The sequence below is a fragment of the Carcharhinus amblyrhynchos genome, chromosome 26 (genome assembly GCF_965287045.1).
Source record: "Carcharhinus amblyrhynchos chromosome 26, sCarAmb.v2.hapA, whole genome shotgun sequence".
Classification (NCBI taxonomy): domain Eukaryota; kingdom Metazoa; phylum Chordata; class Chondrichthyes; order Carcharhiniformes; family Carcharhinidae; genus Carcharhinus; species Carcharhinus amblyrhynchos.
This window is the reverse complement of record NC_137349.1, coordinates 7,611,890-7,628,339: the sequence shown is the minus strand read 5'-3', so window position 1 is coordinate 7,628,339 and position 16,450 is coordinate 7,611,890. Positions and strand designations below refer to the sequence as shown.

General features: G+C 41.8%; 1 protein-coding gene across 3 annotated transcripts in view; it reads right to left on the bottom strand.

Annotated features, from left to right (window-relative positions):
• Window positions 1-4,106, bottom strand: part of LOC145358855 (small glutamine-rich tetratricopeptide repeat-containing protein alpha-like) — a 36,996-nt gene extending 32,890 nt beyond the window's left edge. For 2 of the 3 annotated variants that reach the window (XM_080213192.1, XM_080213196.1), the window contains exon 1: window positions 4,024-4,106. The gene's annotated coding sequence lies outside the window, so the exon portion shown is untranslated. Of the gene's footprint in view, window positions 1-3,915; window positions 3,986-4,023 lie in introns of those variants that run through there. The other variant, XM_080213193.1, reaches the window with a different exon arrangement.
• Window positions 4,107-16,450: the final 12,344 nt, after the last annotated feature.

Sequence of the window (16,450 nt, the reverse complement as noted above, 5' to 3'; positions counted from 1 at the left end):
GCATTTTCCTACTCATATACCTTGTCCAAATCACATTGAAGCATCTCTGCATCCTCCTCACAGCTCACCTTCCCATCCAGCTGTGTCATTCTGAAGGGGCTTGACATGGTAGATATTAGGAGCATTTTTCCTTGTTGTGGGGGAATTGAGAACCCATTTTAAATTAAGGGGTCTCCCACTGAAGATGGAGTTGAGAAGAAACTCCTTCCTTCAGAGGGTTATTTACCTTTGGAATTCTCTCCTACAGAGTGGAGGAGGTGGCTCATTGGATAAATTCCAGACTGAGTTAGAGAGGTGTTTGGTTTACAAGAGAATTGAAGGTTATGGAGGAAAGCAGAGCTAAGGCCAGCCACAATATCAACCATGATCTTACAGAATGGTGGAGCAGGCTTGATAGTGAGTGGCCTATTTCTACTCCTATTTCTTGTGATCTTACGTTCATCCCGCAGTATTTTTTTTCAAGAAGCAATTCTTTACATATGCACAGAAAACCTGAGTGCTGGCAGGCTACTTGGCTTTTGAGTACATCACATCTTCGATGGCTCCTATCCTTACCCAACATTTACACTTTCACACTTTGCAGCGAGGGGGAGGATCAATGGATACTTCCAGATTCTTTACTGATTTTCCCGCCAATTTTGTAAAGATTAGTTAATTTACTGTGGCAATCAAACCAGTGATCTGTCTAGCTCAGTTTCATTAATGGAAATAGCTTCCATGTTTTAATATGCACAGATCTCCTACAGTTTTGCTGAGTAAAACAGGTAATGTGTTTTCACAGCAAGAGCAGTATATTGTGCAATGTACAGTGCATTGTTCTTCTAGGCTGAAGCCACACTTAAGCTGGCAGGTCATCCAAAAAGACTTCAAAAAGTCTAATTTCTATAAATCAAAAGAACTGGGAGGTAAATTTAATTGTTTTTTTGGGGATCTTTTCAAGTTGCAATGTAATTGCTAATCTATCTCAGAAGTACCTAACGTTTTATAACTATTTGAAGAAGTGTGTTTAACAACTTAAAATAAGCTGGATATCACATAGGATAAACACAGCATTGATTTGATGTTTTTTTAATCAATGCTACATTGTACTGATTCTGAAATATCAACAAAAATCAAAGGCAAAAATGCCTTATTAAGAATAACAGCAAATGAGAACAATTTAATCAGAGAATTATTGTGGAAATGACACCAACTGTTCAAGTGTAGGAAGTGAGTATAGAGCTACCAAATGCTAACTATCTTTGAATTCATAGTCAGTTTGCATCTAGATCATGCAGCACCATGAAGTAGTGATCCCCACCCAAACGTCCTTGTCTATCTTCCACTACGTTTTCCTGTTCGTGGAATGAAAAATCAGGCGAGTATGCTGGGAAAGTAAGTATTCAGATACAACATGCAATAAAAATGGTAAATGGTATGATATCATTTCTTATGAAAGGATTGGAGTATAAAAGTAGAGAAGTGTTGTTGCAATTGTATAGAGTCCTGGAGAGACCACACCTGGAGTAGCGTGCAGATTTGATCTCATATTTGGGGAAGGATTTGATGGCTTTGGAGATAGTTGGAGAAGGTTCACCAGATTGATTCCAGGGATGAAAGGGTTGACAGATGAGGAGAGATTAAACAGTTTGGGTTTATATGCGCTGGAGTTTAGAAGGATGAGGGGATCTGATCGAGTATAAAATTCAAAGAGGAACTGATAGAGTAAGTGTGCACCAAATGTTTCCTCTTGTGGGTCAATCCAGAACAAGAGGTCACAGGTATAGGTTGAGAGACGGTAAATTTAAAACAGATAAAGAGGAACCACTTCTTGCAGATGGTCGTGAATTTGTGGAACTTACTGCCCCATAGCACGGTAGATTCTGAATCATTGATTTCAAGAAGGAGTTAGATATACTTCTGATTTTATAAAATAGGTTAAAGGATATGGGGAACAGGCATGGAGGTGGATTTGAGACCAGGGAGAGGCCAGCCATGACTTGTGTGAATGGCAGGCAGGCTCAAAGGGCTGAATTTATCTACTTTTGCTCCCAATTCCTCTGTTCCTATGAAACAAGGTTATCCCTTCCTCCGTCACAGTGCAATAACAGTTAATTTCCCTGACTAGAGATAGAATTAAGATTGAGGAGAAAGGGTAAAAACAGACAAGAGGAATTTGGTCTGCTTCTCAGTAAGGTTATTTACAAATTCAATACAAGATGGCATGGTAACACAGTGGTGAGGACTACTGTTCCTGGGACCTCGGTTCGATTCCAAACTTGCGTCACTGCCTGTGTGGAATTTGTACATTCTCCCTGTGTCTACGTGGGTTTCCTCCAGGTGCTCTGGTTTCCTCCCATAGTCCAAAGATGTGTGGGTTAGGTTGAATGGCCATGCTAAAATTGCCCCTTAGTGTCCTGAGATGCGTAGGTTAGAGGGATTAGCAGGTAAATATGTAGGGATAAGGGGGTAGGGCCAGGGTGAGACTGTGGTTGGTGCAGACTCAATAGGTCAAATGGCCTCTTTCTGCACTGTAGAGTTTCTATGATTCTAAGTCAATAAGCGTTCTTTAAACAATAGACAGATAAATGTAACAAAGGAGGAATCAGAAAAGAAAAATCAAATGTGTAGAATAAAGGAACCGAAAGGGTTTGGAAAAAAGAATATGAAAAGGAAAAGTCACAAACAGTAAAGAAGAAAATCAAATGTACAATAAATTTATATCTAATACATGAGATAATTCTGTATCAATGCAAAATAAATTTTGGAAAACTTATCTCTAACAAGTTTGTTTAAAGGAAGGATGCTGCTATTCTGCCTATTGCAACTGACTGTACAAACCCTAGAATAGGAAGCAGAATATATATCTGTCTACACTTCCCACCGTCTCAGCGAAGCAGCCTGCATAATTAAGGACCCCATGGAACGTGGACATTCTCTCTTCAAATTTTTTCATTTGGGAAAAAGATACAAAAGTCTGAAGTCACGTACCAACCGACTCAAGAACAGCTTCTTCCCTGCTGCTGTCAGACTTTTAACTGGACCTATCTCGCATTAAGTTGATCTTTCTCTACACCCTAGCTACGACTGTAATGCTACATTCTGCACTCTCTCGTTTCCTTCCCTATGAACGGTATGTTTTGTCTGTATAGCACGCAAGAAACAGTACTTTTGATTGTATGTTAATACATGTGACAAAATAAATCAAATCAATCCCCAGCACACATATACCTTTAATATGACAATTAACAAGAGGTGTAGTGCTAACAAGTGTCCTGTAATTATGTAGGGCAAGCAGCCCAATTCAGACCTTTCAAACAAAATCAGAGAATTCTGGAAAACCTCAGCAGGTCTGACAGCATCAGAGAATAAAGCCAATGTTTCAACTCTAAATGACCCTTCATCAGGGCACCAGAAAGAAACTCATGCAGACACTGGGAGAACATGCAATCTCTGCACAGACAGTGACCCAAGCCAGAAACTGAACCTTGGTCCCTGGCACTGTGAGGCAGCAGTGGTAACCACTGTACCACCATGTCGCTTAGTCTCAGTTCTTTCAAAGCTGAACTGTGGTTGAAGGGAACATCTCTATTCTGGGCACCAAATGTAACTTGAGGGAATAGTAAACGAGCAATGAAACAGCTGATAACTCAATGAGAATTAACTGTCCTTATGCCATATTAGTCCCAATACATCATTAAATCTACTGAATTATCACCCAATTTTTACCTACTCTCGGAAGGCACGTCAGTGAAAACAGAAGAAGGGCCGTGCAGTGATCTCTGCGAAGAACGTGCCACACATCACCAGATGACACAGTGAAGCATAGGAAACACAAGCCGGAGTAGCACAAGGACAGAACATTCCAGTTTGGGCCTAGCATCCCTGAGCGCCTTCTACTCAACACTTAGCCGTCAGTGAAATAACCCAACTTACAGGGGCTAAACCATAACTGTCCCTTGTCAGTAAACCAGGAGACACATGCCGATTTCCTGGCATTCGCTCCACACGATCTTCATGGAGAAATATTCTCATTAAACTCACCGTTTTATGACACTAAATACAGCCACCTACACCACCAAACGCGGCACGTCTCTGCGCATGCGTCGTTCGAGAATCACGGCCGGATCGGATGGCGCATGCGTTGTCCGAGAATCACGGCCGGATCGGACAGCGCATGCGTCATCCGAGAATTGCGCAGGCGCGGTCCAGGAGTGACGGCCGGATCGTACTACGCATGCGCTTCTCCACGTGTTGCCTTTCACTGTTACATGGGATTCATTGTGCGCATGCTCCGATCCAGGAGCCAGTCTTTATCTAATTCATTTTCGATGTGGTCCTGTCAGTTTTTGATGTTGAGCAGAAATGAAAAAACATTTATAATGTTTAGTCTGTTTATAAGTTAGCCGAGTTCATTAATTCGTAAAACTGACAATCGACATAATAATGCATAATTAATTATGGATGCCTCTCGTTAGGCTCAGTAATTCCATTTAGGAAACAACTTGGGAGATCGGAGTTAAAGCACAGAGAGAGACCATTCGATTCAACAGGCTCTGTTTATGCCCCACCCGAGCCTCTTCCTCTAATCCCATTCACATATTTTCCCTTTTGCCCTTAGTTGTTTATCTAACTGTGTTGAGTGTCTCTTTAAGAGCAACATACGGGTTGCGTGGTCTGAACAACCAGCCAAAACCCAGCACAGGGAATCAAAATACTTATGTTCGAGGCTAGAGGTATTTTTGACGAATTGTAAGCATGCAGCTCATGTAACTGTCTTGTAAATAAAATTCTTTTTGTGCTAAAGAAGCCTCTTAAAAGTATACAATTTCATCTGTTGACAAGAATAAATGATCCTGGCATTATCTCTGTTCTGAGTATCCTGCCTTCACGACACACGACAGCGCAGTCGCTGAACAGAGACTGATAGCCAAGTTCCACACACATGAGGACGGTCTCAACAGGGATCTTGGGTTCATGTCGCACTATCTGTAACCCCCGTGACTTGCCTGGGTTTGCAAAACCTCACTTACTGTACTGTCTGGAGACAATACACATCTCTTTAAACTGTGATCAGTGCTCCTACCACTCACATTATCAGCCACTTCAGGTCTTGAACAGCAGGTTAGGTGTAAGGATTCACATTTTAATCAGTAATCTCTAAACTGTCTGTGCTTTATATGCTCTGTCTGAGGCCAGAACTCTCCATTCACCTGACGAAGAGGCTGTCCCCTCGAAAGCTAGTGAGAATATTATCAAATAAATAGGTTGGACTAAAACCTGGTGTTGTCAGACTTTTTACTATCCTGTTGAAACCAAAGTCTGAGAAAAATTTAAAGAATGTTCTCACTAGAAAGCCTCTCTTTGGGCAAACAGACCCAGTCAACTCCTCCATAGAGGACTGGACACAATACAATAAGTGCCTTTATATATCCAAGCAAATTAAATAGGGGAGGAGATCAAATGTAAAGCGATTCTCCTGAATGTGGAACTCAGATCTATAACCTTGTTCGCTAAATTGCCGTTTAGTTTCAGGGGAACTAGCTTGGGTAAATGCATGGGGTTGTGGGGATGGAGCCTGGGTGGGATTGTGGTCGGTGCAGACTCAGTGGGCTGAATGGCCTCCTGCACTGTAGGATTTCATGATTCTTACAGCTACAGCACTCCAAATCATTCAGTGAACTTCAACTGTCAATCATACTCCAGAGATTCAAACTTAATTTGAGGGTGAGAGCCTCAGGCAGATCGATCATGACTTACATTGTTAAATTGAAGAAATTATTGGGGTACTATTATTTTGGAGTGACCCTAAGTGACATGTTATGGTTTTGGTTAGTCTGTGGCGTGAGCAATGACACTATTCAATGCAGATTGCTCACAGAAGTCAGTATAAATTTTAATCAAGGAATGGACTTGGTGCTGGCCATGGAAAGTACATAAAATGGCACGGTTAACCAGTTAGGGTGGAAACCTGCCGCCAGCCATGGTGCCAAAACCACCAAAGCAATCACAAAGCAGGAAACAATTTCAGTCACCCACACAACAAAAAGATACAATGGAAGCAATTAGACAATGATTAAAAGGGAACGTTACTAATGTGGAGATAACCATACTCCTCACTCATGTAGGATTAAAGGAAACTATGTTATTATTGGCAGAAATGAGGTCATTTGATAAAGCAGTGCAGGGCAATGTCAAGTCCGCCAAGTAATCGATAAATCAAGAAGCTACAAGTGGAAGAGCTTGACACTAGGAATTCTGATATTCACTCTTTAATCTAAAAACAGGCAAACCAGACCATATTACTGTAACATGCTATATAAATGGTAAGATACAATATGGAAGTGGATACAGGGGCAGCAGCAACTGCGATGGGTGAACATAGATTTCAGTACCTGACAGAAAGTGTCAAACCATTGAAGCTAGAGAGCGCTTCTGCCAAGTTGATGACGTATATAAGAGAAGCAGTTAAGGCTATCACATTGAATGCTTTTAAGGCAAATGTAAAGGAATTAAGGATTATAGTGAGCAGGCGGGTAAGTGGAGCTGAGTCCACAAAAAGATCAGCCATGATCTTACCGAATGGCAGAGCAGGATCGAGTGGCCAGATGGCTTACTCCAGCTCCCAGTTCTTATGTTCTTAGAAGTAATAAAAGTAAAAGGCACCACAATAATCAAATCAAATAGTACCTGTTACCTATGGGCAGCAGTCTGTCCAACTCAGAATAATAATAGTGATGGGTGAAGGACCGTGGGTTGGGCTTAAGTAAGTTGAATTTGGCTGAAATCTTTAAAGTGTGGCCAAGGAAACTGCCAAAATGGCTAAGAAAATACGACAATGTCTTCCATGATGAATTAGGCAAAATCAAAGGGTTGCAAGTTAAGATTTACATTGACCTAGAGACACCTTCCCAATTCTTTAGAACAAGAATAATACTTTATGACTTTTGAGAAAAAGTGATCGCTGAGTACAGCAGGTGGGAATAACTAGACATCATCTAGCCGGTTCAGTTTTTTGAAATGGACAGTGCCCATCATCCCTGTACTGAAACTGGACAAAACCATCTACAGTTGCAGCGATTATAAGCTAACAGTTAATCAGGCCACCAAGCTGGATAAATATCCCGAAAATTGAAGACCTGTATGCAAAGCTGGCCGGAGGTCAATCTTACACTTTATGTCATGTGTACCAGCAACGTGAATTAGATGACACTTTCTTGGGTTAAATTACAATAAACATACACAAAGGCCTAGGCCAGTACACGTGCCTGCCTTTTGGCACGTGCAATATTTCAAAGGATAATGGAGAGTCTACGTCAGTGTCTACCATGGGTTGTAGAAACCACTGATGGTTTCCTTAGAACTGGCGGAGGCTGAGCATCTAGCAAACCTATAATAGAGGAGGTGTTAATATAATAGACATTTCACAAGACTGGAATTTGTTTCATGAAAGCGAAGTGCACCTTTCAAGCCACTGAGGTGAACCACCTAGGGTACCAGGTAGACAAACAAGGATTGAACCCTGTGGAAGATAAGGTCAGATGATAAAGGAAGCACTTCCCCCCACAAACATAACTGAACTTGAAGAGTTTTTGGGGATGGAAAAAGACAATTGATGTTTTTACCCAACAGCGACAGTACTGGCCCTCTTGCAGAGTCTGCTAATGAAGCATCATTGTTCATCTTAGGAGGCTTACCTGGAGGAAAAGTTCAACAGATTGAAGCAATTACTGCATCCCTCAAACCTGTTGGTGCCCTTCGACCCACTTAAAGAACAGATATTGACTTGCGATGCCTCTCCATTTGGTGTTGGTTGGTATTATCCCATAAGATGTTCGATAGTCTGAATCTGGTGAACAGGTGTGAAGCGAATAATCTCCCCCTCAATGTCTACAAAATGGAGGAGATGGTTATTGACTTCATCAATAGGGATGAAATAGAAATGGTCGAGAGCTTCAAGATTTAGGTGTCCAGATCACCAATAACCTGTCCTGGCCCTACTATGTGGACGCTATTATTAAGAAAGCCTCTACTTTCTCAGAAGACTAAGGAAAATTGGCATGTCTACTACAACTCTGACCAACTTTTACAGATGCACCATAGAAAGCATTCTTTCTGGTTGTATCACAGCTTGGTATGGCTCCTGCTCTGCCCAAGACCACAAGGAACTACAAAGGATCGTGAACGTAGCCCTATCAATCATGCAAATCAGCCTCCCATCCATTGACTCTGTCTACTTTCTGCTGCCTCAGAAAAGCAGCCAACATAATTAAGGAGCCCATGCACCCCAAACATTCTCTCCTCCACCTTCTTCCGTTGGGAAAAAGATTTTTTTTCCCAAAAATATACTTTATTCAGAAGTCTGAGGTCACGTACCAACCCACTCAAGAACAGCTTATTCCCTGATGCCATCAGACTTTTGAATGGACCTACCTCACACTAAGTTGATCTTTCTCTACACCCTAGCCATGACTGTAACACTACATTTTGCACTCTTTCCTTTCCTTCTCTATGTGCAGTATGCTTTATCTGTATAGCATGCAAGAAACAATACTTTTCACTGTATGCTAATACATGTGACAATAATAAATCAAGTCAAAACAAAAATATGTCTGAAGAACCCCCTCAGAGTCCGAAAAAGGTTACTCACAAATCGAGAAGAAAAAACTATCAATAGTATTTGGCACCAAGAAATTCTTTACTTTTATGGTAGAAACTGTTTTTTTCTGACTGTAAACCGCTGTTTGGTCTTTTCAAAGACGACAAGGCAATCCTGCCGATCATTTTGCCAAGAATTCAATGATGGGTGTTAATTCTGTCCACCTATGAACACACTTTCAAGCACTGACCTGGGACAGACATAGTGAATGCAGATGCCCTTAACAAAGAACAAAGAACAAAGAACAACCCAGCACGGGAAACAGGCCCTTCGGCCCAACAAGCCCGCGCCGCCACATCACCCTACACCTATTCTACCCTGCGTATCTACAAATAGAACCCCTTAGCCAGATTCAGGGGAGAATAGTGTCAATTTGGTAAAACCAATCAGCCTAAGAGCACATCTTTGGGGTGTGGGAGGAAACCGGAGCACCCGGAGGAAACCACAACCCACGCAACCACAGGGAGAATGCACAAACTCCCACAGACACAGGCCCAAATCCATGTATCTGCACAGCTAGCAGTGCTAGTCACCGAGCTGTTGCGGCGCCCGTCTATCGGTCCAGGATCAAACACACGCACCGGCACGAAGTACTAGGCCACTCCCGGAACCTCCAAGAGCAGCCCACGCACGACCCACCGTGTGCATGCCCCTCGTTTGACAACGAGGTGGACCTCCACCTGCGGAATCAAAAGACAAAAACGTTAATCACAAGCCTGCCTTTCCGGTGTCTCCCGAGGTTCTAACCCTTATTTAATAACCCCGACCATAACCCTCCATCCTCGTTTCACTCATGTGTCTATCTAACTGAACCTTAAACGAGTCCAACGTTCCCGCCTCCACCACCCCATTCGGTAGCGCATTCCACACCCCCACTACTCTCTGCGTAAAGAACCTTCCTCTCATATCCAAATTATACCTTTCCCCCCTCACCCTTAAATCATGTCCTCTTGTATTTGTAACCAATCTAGGGAGCAGTCTCTCACTATTGACCCTGTCTATTCCCTTCAGTATCTTATATACCTCTATCATGTCCCCCCTCAATCTCCGTCTTTCCAAGGAGAACAGTCCCAGTTTCTCCAACCTTTCCTCGTAACCCAGCCCCTCCATGCCAGGCAACATCCTGGTAAACCTCCTCTGCACCCTTTCCAGAGACTCCACGTCCTTCCGGTAGTAAGGTGACCAGAACTGGACGCAGTACTCCAAATGCGGTCTAACCAATGTTCTATACAACTGAAGCATTAGACGGCAGCTTTTAAACTCTATACCTCTTCCTATAAAGGCTAGCATTCCATAAGCCTTCCTGACAACATTCTCCACTTGTGTCGCAACCTTCATGGATTTGTGAACCTGCACTCCCAGGTCCCTCTGTGTTTCTATACTCCTAATTTGTTTACCTTTAATCACATAGCTCCTCTCTACGTTATTCCTTCCAAAATGCATCACCTCGCATTTGTCAGGATTAAATTCCATCTGCCTACCCTTGCAAGAAAATGTCACATGTTCTCCAGTACCAGATTAAATCATCATGGCATTAAACATTTCAGACACAATGTTAGTCTGTGAAGCAGACCAGGAACTGGAATATTCAAGATGTATTTTTATCTAAGGTGAAAGACAAGATACTTACAGGATGGGTAAATGAGCCAGTTTCTGAGGAAATGAAACTATCATTTGCCTGGAAAAGTGAATTGAATTGTCAGGATGCATCAATGGAGATGAAATAGAAATGGTTGACAGCTTTAGTTTTTTAGGTGTCCAGATCATCAACAACTTGTCTAGTCCTTCCATGCCAACACTATAGTTAAGAAAGCCCACCAACGCCTCTACTTGCTCAGGAAATTTGACATATCCGCTACAACTTTCACCAACTTCTACAGATGCACCATAGAAAGCATTTTTTCTGGTTGGTATGGCTCCTGCTCTATTCAAGACCAGTCATGAACAAAGCCCAGTCCATCACACAAACCAGCTTCCCATCCATTGACACTGTCTGTACTTCCCGCAGCCTCGGAAAAGCAGCCAGCATAATCAAGCACTCCATGCACCCCAGACAAATTCTCTTCCATCTTCTCTGTCGGAAAAAAGGTATAAAAGTTTGAAGACATTTACCAACTGACTAAGAACAGCTTCTTCCCTGCTGCCATCAGACCTTTGAATGGGCCTACCTCACATTAAGTTGATCTCTCTCAGCACCTTAACTATGACACTATATTCAATAATCTCTACTTTCCTTCTCTATGTATGATATGGATATGCTTTGTTTGTTTGCGTAGGGTGCAAGAAACAATGCTTTTCACTGTATACCAATACCTGTTGATTTTCTTTTTCTTCATTCGTGGGACATGGATGTTGCTGGCTGGCTAGCATTTATTGCCTATCCCTAGTTGCCCTTGTGAAGGTGGTGGTGAGCTGCCTTCTTGAATCGCTGCAGTCCATGTGCTGTGGGTCTACATGCCGCGCCGTTAGGGAGGGAATTCCAGGATTTTAATCCAGTGACTGCGAAGGAATGGTGATATATTTCCAAGTCAGGATGATGAGTGGCTTGGAGGGGAACTTGCAGGTAATGGTGTTCCCATATATCTGCTGCCCTTGTCCTTCTAGATGGAAGTTGTCATGGGTTTAGAAAGTGCTATTATGTTGGTCCATTCTTGGGCACAATGTTTTTTGCTTGTGATCAATGTACATTCAAAATGAATGGAGATTTTTGAGGTAAAGTCACCAACATTGCATGCTACCATCGAAAGATTACGCCAATGCTTTTCAACTCACAGATTGCGTGAATTCATTGTCTCATATGGAATATGGAATCATATTTACAAATGCTGAATTTCAAAACTTCAGCAGTACCAATGGTATTAAAACACATCAGAACTGCATCTTATCACCCAGCATCAAATGGACTAGCTGAGTTTTCGAGTTTGACCTACAGAAAATGTAAGGAGGAATCTTGGAAACCAAAATCTCACACTTCCTCCTTAGCTACTGTACCACTCCACATGCAACAATGGGAGTTCGAACAGCAGAGATGCTGATAATACATCATCACAGAACCAGACTGAGCCTTATGTTTCCAAGTTTGCTGAGGAGGATAGAGGCTAGCCAAAGTAATAAGAAAACAAGCCATAATTTGCACAGTGGAGCATGGGAACTTACGTTAGATGAGACAGTATATCTGAAAAACTTTAGTAATGAACCATATTGGATCCCAAGAATTATTATCCCTGAGACTGGACTCCTTTTATACCCAATGGGTATGGACAGACAGATTGTTTGTAAACATGTGGACCTCCTGAGTAGAGAGGTGTTTCATCAGTCAATGTTGCCGTCAAGAAATGTTTTTGAATCTGTAAGCACCGCAGCACCTGATTGACCTGTTATAGACATATCAGAGTCTGTGTAGAAGCAAGTAGTGATGAACTGCCTGTGCCAGAAGGGGTACCCTTTATTGTAGTTCCAGTTGACATTGATCCACTGGAAGCATCTCAAAATACAGAATTAGATTGCACTGCAAGAAACAGAAAATGCCCTCAAATACCCTCTTGGGCAGCATGGTGACACAGAGGTTAGTACTGCTGCTCACAGGGGACCCAAGTTGACTCCCAGCTTGGGTCGCTGCCTGTGCATAGTCTGCACGTTCTCCCTGTGCCTGCATAGGTTCCTCCCACAATCTGAAATATGTACTGGTTAGTTGCATTAGTTATGCTAAATTCTTCCTCAGTGTAGCCGAACAGGCACCAGAGTGTGGCACTAGGAAATTTTCACAGTAACTTCATTGCAGTGTTAATGTAAGCCTGTTTGTGACACTAACAAACAAACTTTAAAGTCACAATTTAAAAATGTCTGAATTGTGTATATAATGTATAGTTAGGATTTACGACTAAGTAAATTGGTTAATGATTTTATAAAAGAATTAAAGGGGAAGGAATGTGGTGATTGTTCCTTTAAGAGCAACATAACTGAGTAAGGGTCACATTGTCTGAACAGCCAATCAAGACGCAGTGGTGGGGGAACATCTCTTCAGATAGAGGTATTTTGGGCTAGTTGTGAATATGCAGTTAAGAATATGCAGTTCGTGTAACTGTTTTGTAATTAAACCTCTTTTTATTCTACTAAAGTAGCCTCCAAATGTACATAATTACACGAACTTATGCTTATTTGTAGCCAAGCTATTTGCTTCAAAACTTGTGGAAGTAAGTTCCATTTTCTAAACACGATTTGTGTAAAGAGGTTTCTCCTGCATTTAGTAATGACTACCTTATATTTATGGCTCCTAATTTTGGTATGCCTAGCAGAAACCAAAAATACTTTGGGCAGAATTTTCCCATCTTGCCCACCACAGGAATCGTAGTGGGCGAGACACGGACCATGCAAAGCTCAGTTGACCTCAGGTGGGACTTTCCGATCTTGTGGTGAATGTGAGCAGAAAATCCTGTCCTTTATGTCTATTCTGTCAACCCCTTTCACAGTCTTGAAGATGATTAGTCAGCTCTCAGTTTTTAATTAGTTTTCAAGAAAACAGAGTCTGCAGTCCAATGGATGTAACCATTCACGATAAAAATGGGTGGCACGGTAACACAGTGGTTAGCACTGCTGCTTCACAGTTCCAGGGAACTGGGTTTGATTACCGACTTGGGTCACTGTCTGTGTAGAGTTTACACATTCTCCTCATGTCTGCATGGGTACCCTCTGGATGCTCCAGTTTCCTCCCACAGTCCAAAGATGTGTGGGTTAGGTTGATGGGCTATGCTAAAATTGCCCCTTAGTGTCCTGAGATGCATAGGTTAGAGGATTAGCAGATAAATGTGTAGGGATATGGGGATAGGGCCTGGGTGGGATTGTGATCAGTGAGACTCGATGGGCCAGATGGCCTCTTTCTGCACAGTAGGGTTTCTATGATTCTATGAAAAACAAAATGCTGGAAATAGCGGGTCAGACAGCATCTATGGGGAGAGAAATTGAATTAACAAATCAAGTGTGTGATCTTTATTTCTCTGAAGTTTAACGTTCCAGCAACACTGCAATTTTCAAATTCTTGCCCTCACACACCATCCTTGTAATCTCTTGCATAATCTGACTTTCTCTGATCTGACTTCTCAACTTGTGCATCCTCTAAGGCCTTCATCTTACTATCTTACTACAGCTGTGTCTTCAGCAATCCTGACCCATCAGAACTGGGAAAAGTTAGTGTGATAACCTCCCTGATCTGCATGGGGAATCACTAATTGACCTTCCAGTTGGACTTATTGAATACAAGCTCCTTGGGGATTGGTTATTAGTCAACCAGGTGGACTTTGTAAACTGAGCCCTGTATTAAGCAAGACTCTGAGAGAGTCCATTAACCTTTTAGTCCCAGTTGGGACCTTTGTGGTTAATGTTTATTTTCATTTTGTGCAATAAAGCATGGTTCCATCACAACTGTCTCTGGAGTTATTATAGTTAGAAACAGGAGCAAGTGAAAGGCAAGAAAGGATGGAAAGGAACACAAGAAAAGGTGTGTGATAGGGTGGAAGCCAGGAGAGGTGAAGTAAAAGGATTGGTATTGTGGGGCCAGAAGAGTGATAATGGGACAAGTAAAGAAAACAAAGATCTGCCTTGAGGACAAAGAGTGAGTGAAGAACAGATGCCATTCAAAAGCAAAAATGAGTGTAAAACGAAACCTTCAAAAGTGGAAGAAAACTAAATGGATGCAGGGATTAGAGTCTAATGTAGTTAAATTCAATTAAAACAGAAAATGCTGGAAAATCTCAGGACATCTGGCAGCATCTGTGGAGAGAGAAATGAGCCACTATTTGAATGTTGACTCTGTTCTCTCACCATAGATGTTATCAGACCTGTTGAGATTTTTCAGCATTTTCTGTTTTTCTTTCAGATTCCAGTATTTTGCTTTTATGTTGATGGTGTTGGTTTAGCTGCACTGGCCATGCAAAATTTTCCCTCCATACACCTGAACAGGTGCCGGAGTGTGGCGATCAGGGGATTTTCCCAATAACTTTGTTGCAGTGTTAAAGTACACCCACTTGTGACACTAATAAATGAACATTAATTTTTAAAACTTTAAACCTTAACTTTTAATTCTCCTTTTCTTCTCTATGAATGATATGTTTTATCTGTATAGTGCAAGAAACAATACTTTTCACTGAATACCAAAACATGTGACAACAATAAATCAAATCAAATAAAAAAAACTGACCAAACTTTTCATCAGAGTTAAATTTTGTTTACCTTGGAATGTTTGACAGCATTAAAGAAGCTATATAAACACAGGTTATAAGGTCAAATGAAGTAGGAGCAGGAGTAAGCCAATTTTTAAAATGTTGTTAGACAGATTTGAATCTAAGTCACACATCACAGTGGCACAGTGGTTGATTTGATTTGATTTATTATTGTCACATGTATTGAAAAGTATTGTTTCTTGCACGCTATACAGACAAAGCATACCGTTCAAAGAGAAGGAAAGGAGAGAGTGCAGAATCTCATGTTACAGTCAGAGCTAGGGTGTAGAGAAAGATCAGCTTAGTGTGAGGTAGGTCCATTGAAAAATCTGATGGCAGCAGGGAAGAAGTTGTTCTTAATTAGCACAGCTACTTCACAGCGCCAGAGACATAGGTTCAATTCCTGACTTGAGTCATTGTGTGAAGTCTGCATGTTCTCTCTATGTCTGTGTGTGTTTCCTCCGGGTCCTCCAATTTCCTCTCATAGTCTGAAAGACATGCTGGTTAGGTGTTCTGTCGAAGGGTCATCCAGGCTCAAAACATTGGCTCTTTTCTCTTTCCACAGATACTGTCAGACCTGCTGAGATTTTCCAGCATTTTCTGCTTTTGTTTTAGATTTCAGCATCTACAGTATTTTGCTTTTATGTTGATGGTGCTGGTTAGGTGCACTGGCCATGCAAAATTTTCCCTCAGTTTATCTGAACAGGTGCCTGAATGTGGTGACCAGAGGATTTTTACTGTAACTTCATTGCAGTGTTAAAGTAAGCCCACTTGTGACACTAATAAATAAACTTTAACTTTTAAAATTTTAAACCTTAACTTTAAACTCTCTTTTCCTTCTCTGTGAATGGTATGTTTTAGCTGTATATCTTGTAAGAAACAATACTTTTCACTGTATACCGATACATGTAAAGTACAGCAAAAGTAGTTTATTTATTCATCACAAATAAGACTTACATTAACACTGCAATGAAGTTACTGTGAAATTCCCCTAGTTGCCACAGTCAGGCTCCCATTCGGGTCAATGCAGCTAATCAGCGTGTCTTTCAGACTGTGGGAGGAAACTGGAGCACCCGCAAGAAACCCATGCAGACACGGGGAGAATGTGCAGACTCCACACAGACCAAGCCGGGAATCGAACCCGGGTCCCTGGCACTGTGACAACAATAAATGAAGTCAAATCAGAAAACTCTGATCAAACTTCTCATCAGAGTTAAATTTTGTTTACCTTAGAACATTTGACAGCATTAAAGGAGCTACGTAAATACACGTTACAAGGTTATAAGAAGTAGGAGCAGGAATAAGCCAACTTGTTGTTGTTGCTGGACAGGTGCGAATCTAAGTCACACGTATACCTTTAAAGATGCTAATAACCCCCGTCAATCATATGTGATTGACATCAGACATAACCAATAGGCGCGGACTAATGGAATACATTCAGCCAGTCAGAGTTAGAGGTGCGCTGTTCCCGGCCCTTTGGTGTGATTGACGGTTCTGTGGACCAATCGAAATGGTGGGTAATGGGCTGTGTTGGCGAATTGACCAATAGGGATGAGAGGGCGGTGCGGGCGCGATGAGAGGGTGGCGGGATTTGGCT